General features: G+C 35.0%; 1 long non-coding RNA gene across 1 annotated transcript; it reads right to left on the bottom strand.

Moving 5' to 3' along the window:
• Positions 1–2308: 2308 nt before the first annotated feature.
• Positions 2309–2976, bottom strand: LOC116422475. The gene is made up of 2 exons (XR_004233141.1): positions 2695–2976; positions 2309–2565 (listed from the first exon to the last, which is right to left on the bottom strand). It is a non-coding gene; the product is annotated as an uncharacterized LOC116422475 (long non-coding RNA).
• Between the last annotated feature and the right edge of the window lie 14055 nt (positions 2977–17031).

A 17031-nucleotide genomic window follows, 5' to 3' on the forward strand; every position in this document is an offset into this window, starting at 1 on the left:
GGGACAATGATTTAAACCCAGAATAAGACTAGAGGAAGAGAAGAGCAAGCCAGATTATTTTTAGGATTCCTTCACAGATCATTTAATGACCCAACTTTCTAAAACACAGGCTCCACCTTTGTAAATACCAGACTTCCTCCAGTGACATTTTAAAGCAGAGAATACTAGAATCAATGGAGAAACCCATGGAAAAGGTCTAAATTGATTCTTCCCCCATTAAAAAAAAATTCCTCTTCTAACCACTGATGGTTAACTGAAATTTACCTGTAGAGTGGCATTATTTTAGGTTAAGGCTTTGATTCCCGTTAAAATGCAACCCTGGAAGACCTGGGGAACCTTAGAGTTGGAAATGTTGGAAGACATCTAGTCTTCCTAGCTGAACAACTGAAATGGTAACAAACTGAAATGGAAACAGATTCCTTCAGGTCCCATATGGATGGTATTGTAATTGTTTATTGTGTCCAACTCTTCTTGACCCCATTTGTGTTTTCTTGATCAAGATATTGGAGTGATTTGCCATTTCCTTCTCTAGCTCATTTTACAGATGAGTAAACTGAGATGATCAGAGTACAGTGATTTGCCCAGGATCACACAACTAAGTGTCTAAGACTGGATTTGAATTCAGGTCTTCCTAAAACCAGGCCTTTTGCACTCTATCCATATAGCTACCTAGCTGCCCACTATATTGAATTTAAAATGGAAAATTAACATAATCTGTTTTATCATATTTTTATTTACTTTGTTAAACATTTCCTAATTACATTTTCATTTTGATCAGGCTATAGGTTAATTTAGTCCAACCCCTTTCTGTTGTAAAAGATGCAAATTAGACACAAAGAGCTTAAGGTACTTGTCCAAGATTCCCTGGTAGTTAATAGCAGAACAAAGATTACAACACATTTTTCTCAAATCTTACACCAATAGTTGTGACACCAATGTGCCTTTGTGTCTCAAGTTTTTTATGAAGCACTTGGAATTTCTTATGAATAAAGAAATGGATGTAGTTTTTAACAAAGAGCAAGGAAACACATAGAATCCAGTTCTAAAAGGATACTAGTCACCTGAGATGGATGGATGGGAAACAAAGGGAACAGAACCCGGACCCCAGGGATGCTGAACATAAACTTATCTCACTTCACAGTAGGAGGTATCTCTGCTCCTTCTTCATCACAGTTAACATCTTTAGTGTTCAGATTTTATAATATTGTTTTTTGATTGCTTCAGTTTCTAGAGAGTCCTTCCCCTGTCAGTCAATTAATTAATAACTATTTATTATTTACTGTGTGTCAGGTGATGATGGATACAAAGACAAATATTTAACCATCCCTGTCCTTAAGAAGCTAACATTCTATAATAGGAAATAATAAGTATATAAGAGAGCATATAGAAGAGGTGATTTTTGAGGGAAGGTTGGATTGAAGAGGCCCTGGGATACATTAGACATGGGATAGTGGATAGAGCGCTGAAGTTGAAAGACTCAACATACAAATCCCATTCAGAGATCTCCCAAACCCCTCCATGAGTTCTTGGAAGGATTTATGATTAGCTAGTTGTTAGTGCCATCCTTCCCACTTTGTTGACATATCATATCCTTTCAACAGAAAGTAAACTATTGGAGGAGAGGCAGCATCTCCATTTTTGCTTTTATCACCTTTCCTTTGGGATTACAGCCAATCTGCCATGTATTCATCATCTTGTTTGCATGTTGTCTCACCTGTAATAAGATGGACTTCTGAAACTCAAGAACTGTCTTTGTGCTTAACACAGCATCTGGCATCCAAGAGAGCCTTAATAAACCCTTAATAAACAGACTGATTGCCTGTTTATCTCTGGTGCCAAGCACACTGGCTGGCTTGTAGCAGACCCTTAATAAATGAGGTCAAGGCCTTGAACCAGACCCTCCTGAATCTAAGATTAACCCTCCATCCCCTGCACAATCTTCTGCTTTCCTGCTGATCTATGAATGTTCTTAAGCTTTGTTCTCTCCATCTCAGTGTACAGTCTTGCATAAAATGACAACTTGTAATGAGGTAACACTAAGTATATATTGTTTTAAACCAGGCACAGCAGCTAATCCCTAAACCCCTCAAGGTAGTCAGAAGACCTAATAGTAAAATCTAATTTTCTCCCATCACCATGATCTCCAGGGGGTGAAATCCATATGAGATGTTTAACAGGCTATATCTTGAGCTGAAGTGAGAAGAGAATTTACAGCAGAAAGGGGCGGCTGTTTTTGTGTCTGGCTCTGAAACTCTTTATAACCATAATTAAGAATTATTTTAAGTACGACAAAAATGTTGCCGGGGAGTGAGCTTGGCGGCAAAAAGATTCCAGACGCAATTTATTGAGAAAAGGAGAGGTCTAGCCCTTATCCCCTGCAGAAGTTAAGGGGAAAGGGCAGGACACCGCGGTGATGGTACAGAGGACCCTAAGGCGAGGTGATGGAAAAAATGGTTGCCCCAGGGAGGAAGTCTCTACTCCCAAGGAGGAAGTGTCCCTCTTCAGATGTCAGTGCCTCGGGAATAAGCCTCTATTCACCCTAGGCTAGTTACAGTCCTGCTGATCCTAAATTAGAAAAGAGAATGGAAAAATCCTCATCTATCCCCCAATTCTCCTCCTCACACAGACTCACTCTCTCTCTCTCTCTCTCTCTCTCTCTCTCTCTCTCGCAAAAGGCAGGAAAGGGTTAAATACTTTGCCGCGAGGTGGGATAAACTTTCCGATTCTGTGGTGAGCTCGATTGTCTCGACACCTGCACTGTGTGAGGGATGCTTTGGCCTCTTTTGTTGATTTATAATGGCACATCTTCATTATTGTTCTAATACTCCCTTAAAAAAGAGAGGGAGAGAAAGCGAGCGAGACCCTAATCTTCCTCTGGTGCCAGTGGCTGCTACAATGCTGCGACGTTTTATTTCTCCTCAGTTCCTCTCTGGCTCTCTCCCCCAGCCCTCTATCGTTGCCATAGTCACCCGGGCGCAATACGGCCGGTGCCGTGCGGGCCAGTTTCTGTACTGTACCGCCCCGGGCTGATTGTTTAAATCTGTATTATTCCACTGTTCTGAAGATTTACATTTTTAATGGCTCATTTATGTAATCCCATAAATAAAGTGGCAGAAAAAGCATCTCACACAAATGAGTGAATCGGGTCTGAAATAAAGCTCCCGAAGCAGGTCACTCAGGGTCTCAGCTGCGGGGCCTTGATTGGTATCGACGGTGTAGCCGCTGTGGCAATGGGCTTAGGACCACCCAGTCAGCTCCAAAATGGTGCATTACCAAGGAATAGTGGGATGGTGCTAGAGTTCAATCTCCCCTATTTAGCACAGAGCAGAGTTCTCCTGCAAACACCATTTTAGTCGATCACTCATTTACCTTATTGCTTTGACAGCTGCACCTCTCCCGCAGCAAAGTTTCCATGATTAGCTTTTTCCCTACTAGCAGCTGATGTTGGTGGTTGTTTTTCTCTGCCCCCCTCCTTCCTTCTTCTTAACCAAAATATTCCTGGGGCTGCGAAATTCCCTCTAAAGAGTCTGTGAATTCAAGCACCTGCCCCAAGAATTTATTTGACAAACTGAACAGTGAGATGGGAATATATTTTAACAAGCCACTTTTATGTCTCCTTCCATCTTTTACTCTCTTTCTGCCCTCTCCCCCAAAGGGGCGGAAAAAAGCCTTAGTAAAGTTTAGATCCATTGAGGAAGTCTGAATTAATTGAAAAACAAAAACAGAAACAAAATCAACTAAATTTATACTGCCCTCAGCCTGCTTCTATAACTCTTTTCTCTGAAGCACAGCATCATTTTTGATATGAAATGATGAGCCGCTAAAACTCCAACAGGGATAGATGATTTTTCCCGTGGGTTGTTTCTTTTGACCATTATTTTTTAAATGTCATTGTATTATTTGGCTTGGAAATATATACCCAGTAGTAAAAAACGAGCCACTTTCAATATTTGGGTGCTGTTGTGTTTCCATGGCTAGTTATCTACTTTGAGATTCTCTGTATCTCCACTAATATTGGGGCATAAACACCAGCCTGCCTCTAAATTGTTCATATGTTAAGAAGGGAATATTGATGGATATAAATATTATGGAACAGAGCCTATGAACAAACACCAGAGGTTCTCAAATATACCAAATGCCTATCATTGTGCAATGCTGTCTTCCAAAAAAAATTACTCAAATAACAGATGCGTCAAACTTTACTGTTGCTTTGTTGTTTGTCATCTTCAAAAGATAAGGAGTGTTATATAGATCTTAAGAGTCTCAGGAATTCCACAGAGGGTTTTAAACTAAAAAAGGAGGGTGATGTCTGGAGGGCAAGAAAGGAGAACACTAGCAACTTATACTTTCTAAACCAGGTGCCTCAGAGTAGAAGATGCAATATAGAAAATTATCAGTAGAATGACCTAGCCAATCTCAGGAGAAAAAAAAAACTGGAAAGAGGAGAAAGAAATGCTTCCTATGGCTTTATATATCTATATACTAATGCAAAAAAGAAATAAACAAAATAAAATTGAAGTTTTAATTCAAGAAGGTAAATGCAGTTTCACAGGTATCATTAAAACATGAAGGATTAAGGACTAGTATAAGACAATGGAAATATATATCTTGTTCAAAAAAGAAAGCTGGAATGACATTGTGTGTCAAGAAGATGTGCAGTTATTTAGAAAGTCATGTAATCTGAGGAGACAGCATTTGCTTAACATGGAAGAAAAAAATCAAAGAAAGGAGAAACAGAAACAATATTTTGGTGGAAATATACTAAAGACAACTCCACCAAAAATTATTGACAAATCCCTAATATCTGTCATAAAATTGGCAAAAAGGCAGCTTGAGCTGGGTTCTGCCAGAAGTAGGGGCTTCAACAACTTTGAATCTACTAGAAATCTCTCTGCTAAAGTAGCGTGGCTGATAAATTTTTAATTTGATAAACTGATAATCTCAGATTTCAGAAAGTAGAACAAAAGATTTGGTTGAACCTGATTCTTTCTGGAACTAATTGGTGAAATGGAAACAATAACTATTAAAAAATAATAATCATATTATCTTTAAATTTAAAGTATATGAGATTATGAAGATAATGCTGACAGAGTGTAGATCAATGATTAGCAAATATTTTGCTCATGACCTCTTAAAAATTAATCAGGACCCCAAATAGCTTTTGTTCATGTATAGATATTTTCCATATTAAAATTAAACTATCTTAATAATATGATGCAGATAGTTTTTACCACATATACCTCTATCAGGATTTAGGGGTCCCCAGAACACATTTTGAGAATTGTTCTCATAGGTGTGAGGAGAATTGACATTACATTGTATAGGGAAAAGATAGATAGATTCATGTAGCCTGAGAATCTATAAGAGAAGTCCTCTCAAGAATGATAGAAGGATCTCAGTAATAATTTTTTTAGTGTGAAAAAGTAATTGATAAAAATATTGACACAAAGGCAAAGTCCCTATGGCACTCCACAGAGAGCAATATGAAAGTATCATAATCACTTCATTTTTGGGATCTGGATATTTAATCAATACTGACATCCTGCCATCTTTTCCATGAGTATACCATGAGAGATTTTGTGAAATGCCTTGCTGATACAGATTCTATATCTATGTTACTTTCCTGATCTATCCATCAAGTAACATTATTTTAAAAAATGAAATGAGATTAACCTAGCAGGGTTGTTCTTGATCCACGATGGATTAATGCAATAAATATTTATTCATTTTAAGCAATACAGCATTATATAGGTGGAATGCTTGGTGAATAATAGAATTGAGTTCCAAAAAAAAAAAAAAAACCCATAGATTAAGACAATGAACCAAATCTTGTGGATGAAGTTTAAAACAAATAAATGCAAAATTTTACACTTGTTTCTAAAATAAACCTACTGCACTAGTAAAAAAAAAATGGATGGATGAGAAGGAATAGAATTATAGAGAGAGAAGCTCATCTCAAAAATACCTTGGAGTTTTAATGAACTCTATCTGAATAAACAGTGTGACATGGCAACCAGAAAAAGAAAATAGATGACATCTAACTATCCCTAAAAGGTTTACAAAGCAATTTACATACTTTATCAATTTTGATCTTTATAAATTTTTCATAAGATAGAATGTAAGATCTTTCAGGCCAAAAACGGTTTCATTTTTGTACTTATATCTGCAGTTCCTAGCACATAGTAGAGGCTTGATAATTAATCAATCGAACATCTTTTAAGCATTCAATATATAATATACACTTTACTAAGTTCTGGAGGATATAAAGAAAAAGAGAAAACAATTTCCATCTTCAAAATATATAGGAACTGTCACGATATGATAACCTTAGATTAGATGGCACACAACACTGGAGGATTGAGGTTATTGGAACGAGCACTACAAATATCATGTGCTTATTTTACAATTGAGTAAACTGAAGCTCAGAGAAATTAAATGATTTTCTCATCATCATGTGGCTCATAAACACTGGAAATAGTATTCATACTAAGGTCTTTCTTGAATCCAAGTTCAGCACTTTGCTCATTAAATCATATTGTCTTTTAGTTTTCGTTAATGGAATCATATTGATTATAAGCTTTTTTAACAGAAGAAGAGTGGAAACAATCTATGGTCCTACCATATTATGTACTCTGGTTAGAAATCATCTGGACTTCATTTTATAATTTTGATACCCTTATCTTGTAACAGAGTCTGTGACACTCTCTTTGTGAGTATTTTATCCCCTTACCAATTGTAAACTTCATAACAGCTAGGGATCCTGACTCAACTAAACTTTATATCTCCCCCAGCCATTAGCAAAATTCTTTGCACTCAATAAATGTTCTTAATTAATACTTATTTATTGGTTGTTATTTTCAATAATAGATACCACATTTTGTAAAGGTTTCCTATGTTTCTATAGAGGCAAACAAAAAGAACCATGAACAGAGTCAAATCATGCCAAAGGAATATCAGTTAGATGAAATGAAGGTGGTTTAGTCTCAGTGAAAACAGAATTCAGAGGGGACATAACAAATGTCTTCAAATATTTCAGGGGCTGAAACAGGGATTTGTTTTCCTTGGTTATGGAGAACAGAAGGAAAACCAATGAGTGAAATGCACAGAAGGCAGACTTTCAGCTTCATGTAAGGAAACATTTCCTAACAATTAGAACTATACTCAGATGGAACAGATTGCCTTAGAATGCACTGAGTTACTTGTCTTTGGAGAGATTGAAACAGAAGCTGGATGTGTCTGCAAAAATATATTAGAAACTTTCTTCTTTTAAATATTACTTTCATTTTATAATACATATTCATTATAAATATGTTTGTATGTTAAAATATATGAATAAACAAATGTAGCATAATTAAAGTATATCAAAAAGTTTAACAGGATTTGTAACAGAAGAGTGTGGGTGAAATTGGAGGGGAAATTCAGATTAGTGGGAAACAGCTGGATTAAGTTGGTTGATTATATCAGCATTTCTCCCAGGAACTAACTATCCATATATTAAATATATTTCTGATATCTGACATTCACATATATTAAATATATTTCCACATTAATTGTGTTGTAAAAGAAACAGAACAAAAGGGAAAGACATATGAGAGAAAAAAAAGCAAAAAAATGAAAATAGAATGTTTCAATCTGTATTTAGACTTCATAGTTCTTTTTCTGGATGTGGATAGCATTTTCTATCATAAGTAGTTGGGGTAGTTGGGGAAGGAATAATGTTGAACCAGAAAAGGCCTCCTATAGAAGGTGGAATAAGCTGAGTCTGGGAAATCCAAAAGGTAGAGGGAAAGTGGGAGAGCATTCTAAGTATAGGGGACAATTACAGCAAATGCATGGAGTGGAACATGAATCATGAGGAGTACTAAGAGTCAGCCAGCTATTGTCAATCAGCAGGAATTTATTGAGTACTTAATATTTGTCAGACACTGGAATAAGTATTGGAGATACAAAAAAAGGAATAAAAAAACAAACCAAAATCCTTGAAGGATTTCTCATTCAAATTAGGAAAACAACATACAAGCAACAGTATATATAAAAATAATACAGCAGAATAAATGGAATTTAATTTCAGAAGGAATGTACTGGTGGTAGCTGGGGAAGGAATAATGTTGAACCAGAAAAAGCCTTCTATAGAAGGTGGAATGAGCTGAGTCTGGGAAATCCAAAAGGTAGAGGGAAAGAGGGAGAGCATTTTAAGTATAGGGGACAACTACACAAATGCATGGAGTGGAACATGAATCATGAGGAGCACTAAATGTAAGCTGTATTGTAGAATACATGGAGGGAAGGAAAAGAGACTGCAAATGGTTAAATAAAGAAGCCACATTGGAGTGTTGTATTATTAGTTAGGCTGACTTGTATGTTTTGACAATGGGAAGGGATATAGGAGAGGAAGAAGATACAGAACCCAGGTAGAGAGTATGGAGATGGCTGAGCATCATTGTAGTAATATTGTCATTTTTATTATATTGGCATGTCCCAGCCATGAACTATTCCTCTATCTCGTTAAGTTGTTCTTTATCTCTTTAAGGAGAATTATGGAAATGAATTTTAACAGCAATAACAAAAAGGACAGAGGCAAATGCAAGAGATAAAGTAGATTATTTTGATTGTATGAAAAATGTTTTTACAAACAGAATTAATGCATCTAGAGTAAAACGGGAAATAGTCAACTGGGGGAAAAAGTCTGTATAAAACATCTCTAATAAGGATTTGCTATCCAAAATATGCAGAAAACTAACAGAAACATATAAATCCAAAATCCATTCCCCAATTTTCAAAAATTTTTCTAAAAAAAAAAGCAAACTAAAAACAGCCTTATGAAAGAAAGTTAAAATATTTAATAGTAAGAAAAATGCTAACCAAAACAGCCGTGAGGTTTTACTTCATATCTGGCAAATCAGCAAAGAGGACAAAAGATAGAAATTATCAAGTTTAGAGAAAAGCTAAAACAATCTTAAGACAGGCACATTAATCCATTTTTGGTAGAACTGTGAATTAATAAAATAATTCTATAAAACAATTTGTAATTATGCAAATAAAGTGCCTAATATGTCCATTTCTTTTTGACCTACAGATTCCAATAAGAGGCTTATACTCCAGGAAGGTCATTGATGAGAAGAAAGTCCCCATACACATTAAAATATTTATAGCAGCACTTTTTTTGGTAGTAGCTAAGAAACAGAGACAATATAAAGGTTCACTAATTGTGGAAAGGCTAAACAAATCATGGTGCATGAATGTAACAGAATATCACCGTGCTATAAAACATGAAAAACATGATGAATTCAGAGTAGCATTGAATGACATATATTTTAATATAAAGTGAAGTAAGCAGAACCGGGAAGAAAACGTGCACAATGACTACAACAATGTTAACAGAAAGAACTACTAAAATATAAGTAAAACTGAATGTTATACAAAATTATAAAAAACAAGCTTGGCTCCAAAAAAGAAATATAAGAAGATACTCCCCCCCTTTATTTTTGCAAAGATTTGTGGGATGTGGGGCCCAGTTTGGAAAGCATTTTGTAAATGTTATTTTATTTGATCCTTTCTTATTATCCCTCTCCCCATTTTATAAATAAGGATTAGGCTCAGAGAGATGGTCTAATGCCATATAACTTGGAAATGATAAAGTCAGAACTTGAACCCAGGATCTGCTTTGAGAATTATCCAAGCTTGAACCTTTCCTTCTCTTTGTCAAAATGATCTTTGATGGGCATGCCCTAAGAGAAGGGGAATGGTCTAAGATATGCTACTAGAGATTTAGTTTTTGCTGATCCTGATGTTGCTTTATGTACCTGGACCTTGAGACAGCTTTGCCAACATAGTCACAAAATACAAAACTTACCCAGAGAAAAGAATCATAAAATTTAATTTTGGAAGTGTCATCTACCCTCACCCAAATCTAGACAGAAATTTTAAAAAACCAACCTAATTCCTTTTTTCTTTTTTGTTTTCAACATTTATTTTTATGATTTTGATTTCCATTTTTTCCTCCCTTCTCTCCCAGACGACAAGCAATCTGATATTCCATATATTAAATATATTTCTGATACATAATTCACATATATTAAATATATTTCCACATTAATTGTGTTGTAAAAGAAACAGAACAAAAGGGAAAGACATATGAGAGAAAAAAAAGCAAAAAAATGAAAATAGAATGTTTCAATCTGAATTTAGACTCCATAGTTCTTTCTCTGGATGTGGATAGCATCTTCTATCATAAGTCTTTTGGAATTTTCTTAGATCACTGTATTGCTAAGAAGAGCAAAGTCTATCAATACTGATCATTGCACAATGTTCTTGTTACTATATACAATGTGCTTCTGGTTCTGCTTACTTCACTCAGCATCAATTCATGTAAGTCTTTCCAGATTTTACCGAAATCAGTCTGCTTATCATTTCTTATAGCACTATAATAATAATATTCAATTATATGTAATAGAATAGAAAAAGAAACACCCAATTAATGTTCATCTCCTCAGTTTCTAATTCTTTGTGAACACAAAGAGAACTGCTACAAATATGAACTTTTGGGTCATTTCCCTTTTTTATGACCTCTTTGGCATACAGACCCAGTAGAGATACTACTGGATCAAAGTGTTTGTGTAGCTTTATAGTCCTTTGGGCATAGTTCCAAATTGCCCTCCAGAATGGCTGGATCAGTTCACAGCTCCATCAACAATATATTAGTGTTGCAAACAAAAAAAAATTTCAGTAACAATTCCCAAAAAATGGAAAGGACTTCATTGAAAAGAGATGGGTTGTCAACTACACCCAGTGAAAGAACACTGGGAAATGAGTGTGGACCACAACATATCATTTACACTCTTTCGGTTATTGTTTGCTTGCATTTTTGTTTTTCTTCCTAGGTTATTTTTACCTTCTTTCTAAATCTGATTTTTCTTGTGTAGTAAGACAGTTGTCTAATATGTATAAATGTCTTATATGTATAAATATGTATACATATATTGGATTTAACATATACTTTAACATATTTAACATGTATTAGACCACCTGCCATCTAGGGGAGAGGGTGGGGGGAAAGAGGGGAAAAGTTGGAACAGAAGGTTTTGCAAGGGTCAGTGTTGAAAAATTACCCATGCATATGTTCTGTCAATAAAAAGCTATAATAAAAAAAAGAGATGGGTTCTTCTTTCTTGTGGTTGTATTAAATGATTGCCTTCCATTCCTATAACTTGGTATTTCTGTGATCTCTGATAAATGTTCACCCATCCTTTGCTTAAAACACTTCATTAGGATAAATCTATTACTTGCTAAGGTAGATTATTCCATTTTTAGATGATTATAATTGTTATGAAGTTTTACCAAAATTGTCTCTGTAAATTTTACACATTAGGAGGCAGTAAGGCCTGGTAGAAGAAAACTAGCTCGAATCCCAGTTCTGTCCTACTCATGAGATGTTGGACAGTCACTTAACCTCTCTAGGATTCAGTTTCATCATTTGGAAATGGAGGATGTTGTACTGAAATAGAAGGACTAAGGTCACTTCTAGGTCTAATGATGATTCTGTCCTTTAGAATTAAGTACAACAAGTCTAATGACTTCTACAACATAATCTTTTAAGAACTTGAGAAAAATTGTATCTTCACTGTTCTGGTCATCTCTTTTTCAGGCTAAACATTCTCATTCTCTTTGACCAAATCTATTGTGACACTTGTGAGGCATTATCCAACATGGGCATTTTTCTAGCTTACAAACCTCCTTTGGAGACAGGATGGGATACTAGCAGAGAATGGTGCATTTGGGAAATCTCACCTACTAAACTTAGAAACTGTATGACCATGAATAAGTAACTTGAGTCTCAGTTTCTTCATCTTTAAAAAGGTGATAACGATATATTTGGTACATAACTTACAGAGTTATTATGAGAAGCAAATGAGATATTGGATGGAAAGCACTTTGATGAAATCACACTGTGATAAAAGCAAAAATCTAAAACAACCCTATGCTTATTTTGAATTAACAAGACAACCTATAATATATCACATCATGATTGTTTTCCTGTCCCAAAATACTATTACTATGAAATGTCCTCACTATATATAACCTTCATAGTACATGCAATAAAATAACATTAAAATGAAATAATTTCATATCATTTGAAAAAAATTATTATCCATAAAATGTGGTGCCCGAAACTTAATATAATACTTTATATTAAGGTCAAGAGAGAAGTTGGGGCTGGTTAAGTACATTTGAGAATCATCAGCATAGAAATGATAATTGATGAGAATCATCAGCATAGAAATGATAATTGAATCCATGGAAGTTTATAAAATAACTCAGCAAAGTAGAATGGAGGGAAAAGAGAAGAGAGCTAAGAATATAACCTCTTTGGAGACCCATGAGTTAGTGGGAATGACTTAGATGAAGATCCTGTAAAGAAGAAGGTATGGTCAGAGAGGTACAAGGAGAACCTGTACAGATAAATGTTTTGAAAACTTAAAGAGAAGAAAATGTCTAGTTAACAAGCATTTATTAAGTGCTTATTATATGCTAGGCACTGTGTTAAGCTCTGGAGATACAAATAGAAATTAAAAAGGTAGATCCATCTAGAAGCCTTCATTCTAATGGATGAAAACAACTCAAAAAAGGGAGGTAAAAAGACTGGGGAGACAGAGGAGTCCTGAGGAAAATACCAAGAGTGAAGCATGATTGGTCTGGGTCTTTCCTTAAAATGGAGGCTTTGGGAAAAACTCACTAAAGGAAGAAGAAAGGGAATGCAGGACTAAGCAATAAGGCAGCTCAAGAATGGTGGTAAAATTTGTTGAATATCAAGAATAGGATAATGGACAGTGGCAAATCCCTCTAGTATCTTTGCCAAGTGGAGTCATAAAGAAGTGTACTTTGTAGTATGAGTTGAGATTTGTCAATAATCCTTTTATTTTTAGATGAAGAAATTGAGATTAAGAGACATATCCATGACTATACAGGTAGAAAGCAGGAGAAATAGGATTTGAAATTAAGTCCTCAATTTTATATCTTATATTCAGATCTACTGCTTCTCATTCTTAGTGCCTTCAGCGGTGGTGTAGTTATATCTCTAATTAGCATGATTTGTCTCCTTTGTTTACAAGCTCCACTGACTTAGTCCTTTGGACAGTCCCTTTTGCATTTCTCTACCCATCCTTGACTTCCTGCCATATCTCTCTCTCTCTCTCTCTCTCTCTCTCTCTCTCTCTCTCTCTCTCTCTCTCTCTTTCTCAAAGAGCTTCTGCCCTTTGACCAGGGCCCTCCCATGATTCTTAATTCTTTTTCACAGACCTGGATCCTTGATATGTATGATCTGTCCTTTTATCATCCTGTCCACTTATAATTGTAATAGGACAAAAACTATAATTCTTCCTTTATAAACCCAAGGAGATTAGAGTGGAGCTCCCTTTTAAAGAAATTATTGCGATTAAGTCACATGGGGTATTAGAAAGATCACTGAATTATGAGTTAGAAGATACTTCTAAATGCTAGCCATATGATCCTAAGCACTTTGAGTGTCTTCTAGATTTTCTAGTTTTTGATGCTTTTGATCATTCTTCTAGTCACTCATATCTATAATCTCTGTGTCATCCACACTTACTCCAGACATATAATCAATTTCTAGATATCATCATCAAACCCATCCCTGTCTTTCTACTCACATAGTCACTATCCTGACTTAAGATTTTATCTTCTCTTACTTGAACTATTGCAGTGCTGTGGTTTCCTAATTAGTCACCCTGTCTCAAGTCTTTCCCTATTACAGTCTATCCTCTCACAAAGGACAAAGGGATTTCCCCTAAAGTACAGGTCAGACTATGTCACTTCCCTTGTCATTAAACTATAGTAGTTTCCTAACCTTTTAGGGATCAAATATAAATACTTTTTGGTAATTAAGAACTTTCTAAACTATCCCCAATTTATCTTCCCAATCTTCATACATTTGAAGATTACTCATTCTATGTATATTGGAATTGGAAACCCTCTGTCTCCTATCTGCTAGCTTTCATTTTTTGGAATGAATAATTTTACCTTTGCATTTTAGAATCTTTTAGTTTCCTTTGAAGTTCAGCTCAAGTATTAACTTCCACATGGAGCCTTTTCTGATCCCTGCCCCCCCCCAGTTCCTCCAATGTTCTAAACTTTCCTCCTTAAAATTACCTTGTATTGATTTTGTATTTATAAATGGACACAGACACAGACACACACATACACATATTCTGCCCTCTCCCTTTCACTGACTGGAAACTTCCAGAAGGCAGAGATATTTACATTTCCTTTTATCCTTTAGCACACAGCAGTGTCAAACACAAATGGAAATGGCTCTTTACTGGGTACACTTTGACTTAGAAAACCACAAATTAGCAATATCTGGAGTGCATTGTGTTTGTATTTCTTTTCTTAAACATTTCTCAATTATATTTTAATATGGTTCAGACCTCACAGATATGAAGCCCTTTGCAGCTAGCAGACTTTGAGTTGGACCTCCTTGCATCTAGCACAGGACTTGACTCAGCAATGAAAGTTTGTTGATGGATTGATGTCTGTAAAAGGAATTTATTGGGCTAAATGTTTTCTAAGGTCCCATCCAACTTCAGTTCCTACATGCCTGTCTCTTAGGATTGTTCTAAGGAAATCACTTTGTAAACAGGAAAACACCATATAAAATGTGAATTTTTTATCATGATAAATTTGATAATTTGTAAGTTTTTTAAGGGCAGGAACAATTTCATTTATCTTCAGCACCTAGAACATAACATGGCATAGAATGGTGATTAATAAATGATTGTTGAAGATTGATTATCCTGTCCAATTGTGAAACCCTATGATACATTTGACTCTTTCAAGGATATATAATATCATCAGTGTGGATGTGTCTTCCACTGAGGCAGATTGCAAACCCTCTGTGTCTTTGCAAATAGACTGTCTTCATGATTGCTAAAGCCAAAGTAATCCATCACTTCCACTGTGTCTAATCTTCCATTGTGAGAATCTGAATTTAATTAGACAGCCTCTTGGGTGACAGATAAACACACCTGAAACCTTTCCAGTTTGTGGTTCCCCAATAAAGTCTTTGAAAATCCAGAGTCACCCACATACTAAAAAGAGGCTGCAAAGAAAGACTTCCAAGTGTGTGTGGGGTGAAGCACTTCTTAACTTTTTGTTTGTTTTCTAGCTCTGGGATTGCATGAAGGAGATTCAATATTGGGAGCTACTCAACAAAAGATTATTCCTTTTGGCCTATAATTGTCCCCACTCAGAATTTACTCTAAGCAATCTCTTCATAGCGTTTATGCATAGTTTGTGTCTAAGTTTTCACAGATGTGAATAATATATTCCCTAAATCCTATACCAGAATTTAGGATAATAAATGGAATTGGGTTCAAGACATTCTTTTTTACTTCATAGAAAAGAGACCAAGGACAATAGAACAATATCAAAGAAAACAGTAGAAGTTAATATACTACAATATAGAAAATAAAAGGTAAGTTCCTTGAGGGCAGGGATTGTTTTGTTTTAGTCTTTGTATTTCAGCACTGAAAAGGATTCTGTGTGTGTGTGTGTGTGTGTGTGTGTGTGTGTGTGGGATTGGTGATGGTTTTGTTTTGTTTGTTTCTTTGCCTGTGTTTGTATAAACAGCATTTAGCACAGAGTGCTTCCCAGAGAGGACAAGTTTAATTTGTTGATGATTAGTCATTGCATTGATCAGAGTTCTTCCAAGTTTATTTTTCTTTACAATTTGTTATTATCATATAAATTGTTCTTCTGGTTGTTTATTTCACTCTATATCAATTCTTATAAGTCTACATAGGATTCTCTGAAGCCATCCCTTTAATCATTTCTTATGGCCTAGTGATATTATATTTTATTGTCATACTATAATTTGTTCAGCCCTACTTATATCAATGGCCCTCCTTGATTTTCCAATTCTTAGCTAAAATAAAAAGAGCTTCTGTGAATCTGGAGTCACAAAGACTTGAGTGAAAACCCTGAGATACTTAATAGCTGTGTGAATGTGGGAAACTTAACTTCTGCAAACTCTTGCCCCTTTAAAAATTTTTTGTTATGCTACTTTGAACCCAATAATCCTCAAAAAATGCTCATTTCAATATACAAAGACTAAAATGGAGTATTTTACATTAAACTAAATTTCAGTTCCATAGTTTCTTTTTTTCCCCCAAAGTTTCTTGAAAGGAGTGTTAAATGTGACAAAACAGTAATGAAATTATCCAAATTGTTTATTTATATATATATATATATATATAATATATATTAGTCAAATATTTCATTGATGGTCTTTCTTTTCCTTCTTTTTTGTATTTCTATCACTAATCATTAATTCAACCCTCTCATCTCTCACAAATCAAAGCCCTTCCTTGTAACAAATAAATTTAATCAAGCAAAAGAAATCAACACATTGCCTATGTCTGAAAATTAATCTCATTCTGTATCTTGTCTATAATTTCTTTGCCAAAATGTGGGAGGCATACTGTATCTCTAATCTTTTGAAGTTTTGATTGATCACAATTCAGGATTCTTTCAAATAATGTAGTCATCATGTAAATTATTCTTCTGATTCTGCTCATTTTATTCTGAATAAGTTCATAACAAGTCTTCCCAAGTTTCTCTGGGTATTTTGCCATTCCTTATGATACAATAATAGCCCCTACTAATATTCACATTCCATAACTGGTTCATTCATATTTCAGCTTGTGGATCTTTGTTATAACTAAAAGTGCTGCTATAAATATATTTGTACACAGGGGTCTTTTTCTCTTTCCTTGGCCTTTTGGAGTGTGTATTCCTATTAGACATCACTGTTCAAAGATGCATAAAATTTAGTGACTTTTAGGTAAGTTCTGAATTTTTGAAAGAAGGGTTGGGCTAATTTGTAGTTCTAATCAATAGTGTATTATTCTATCTTCCCAGAACACCTCCAACAACTGTCAGTTTCATTTCGTGTCATCTTTGCCTATCTTTTTCTAGCATTCTACTATCATCATTGAGAAAATAGAAGAAGATTAT

This window comes from Sarcophilus harrisii, chromosome 3 (assembly GCF_902635505.1).
Source record: "Sarcophilus harrisii chromosome 3, mSarHar1.11, whole genome shotgun sequence".
In the NCBI taxonomy this organism is placed as follows: Eukaryota; Metazoa; Chordata; class Mammalia; order Dasyuromorphia; family Dasyuridae; genus Sarcophilus; species Sarcophilus harrisii.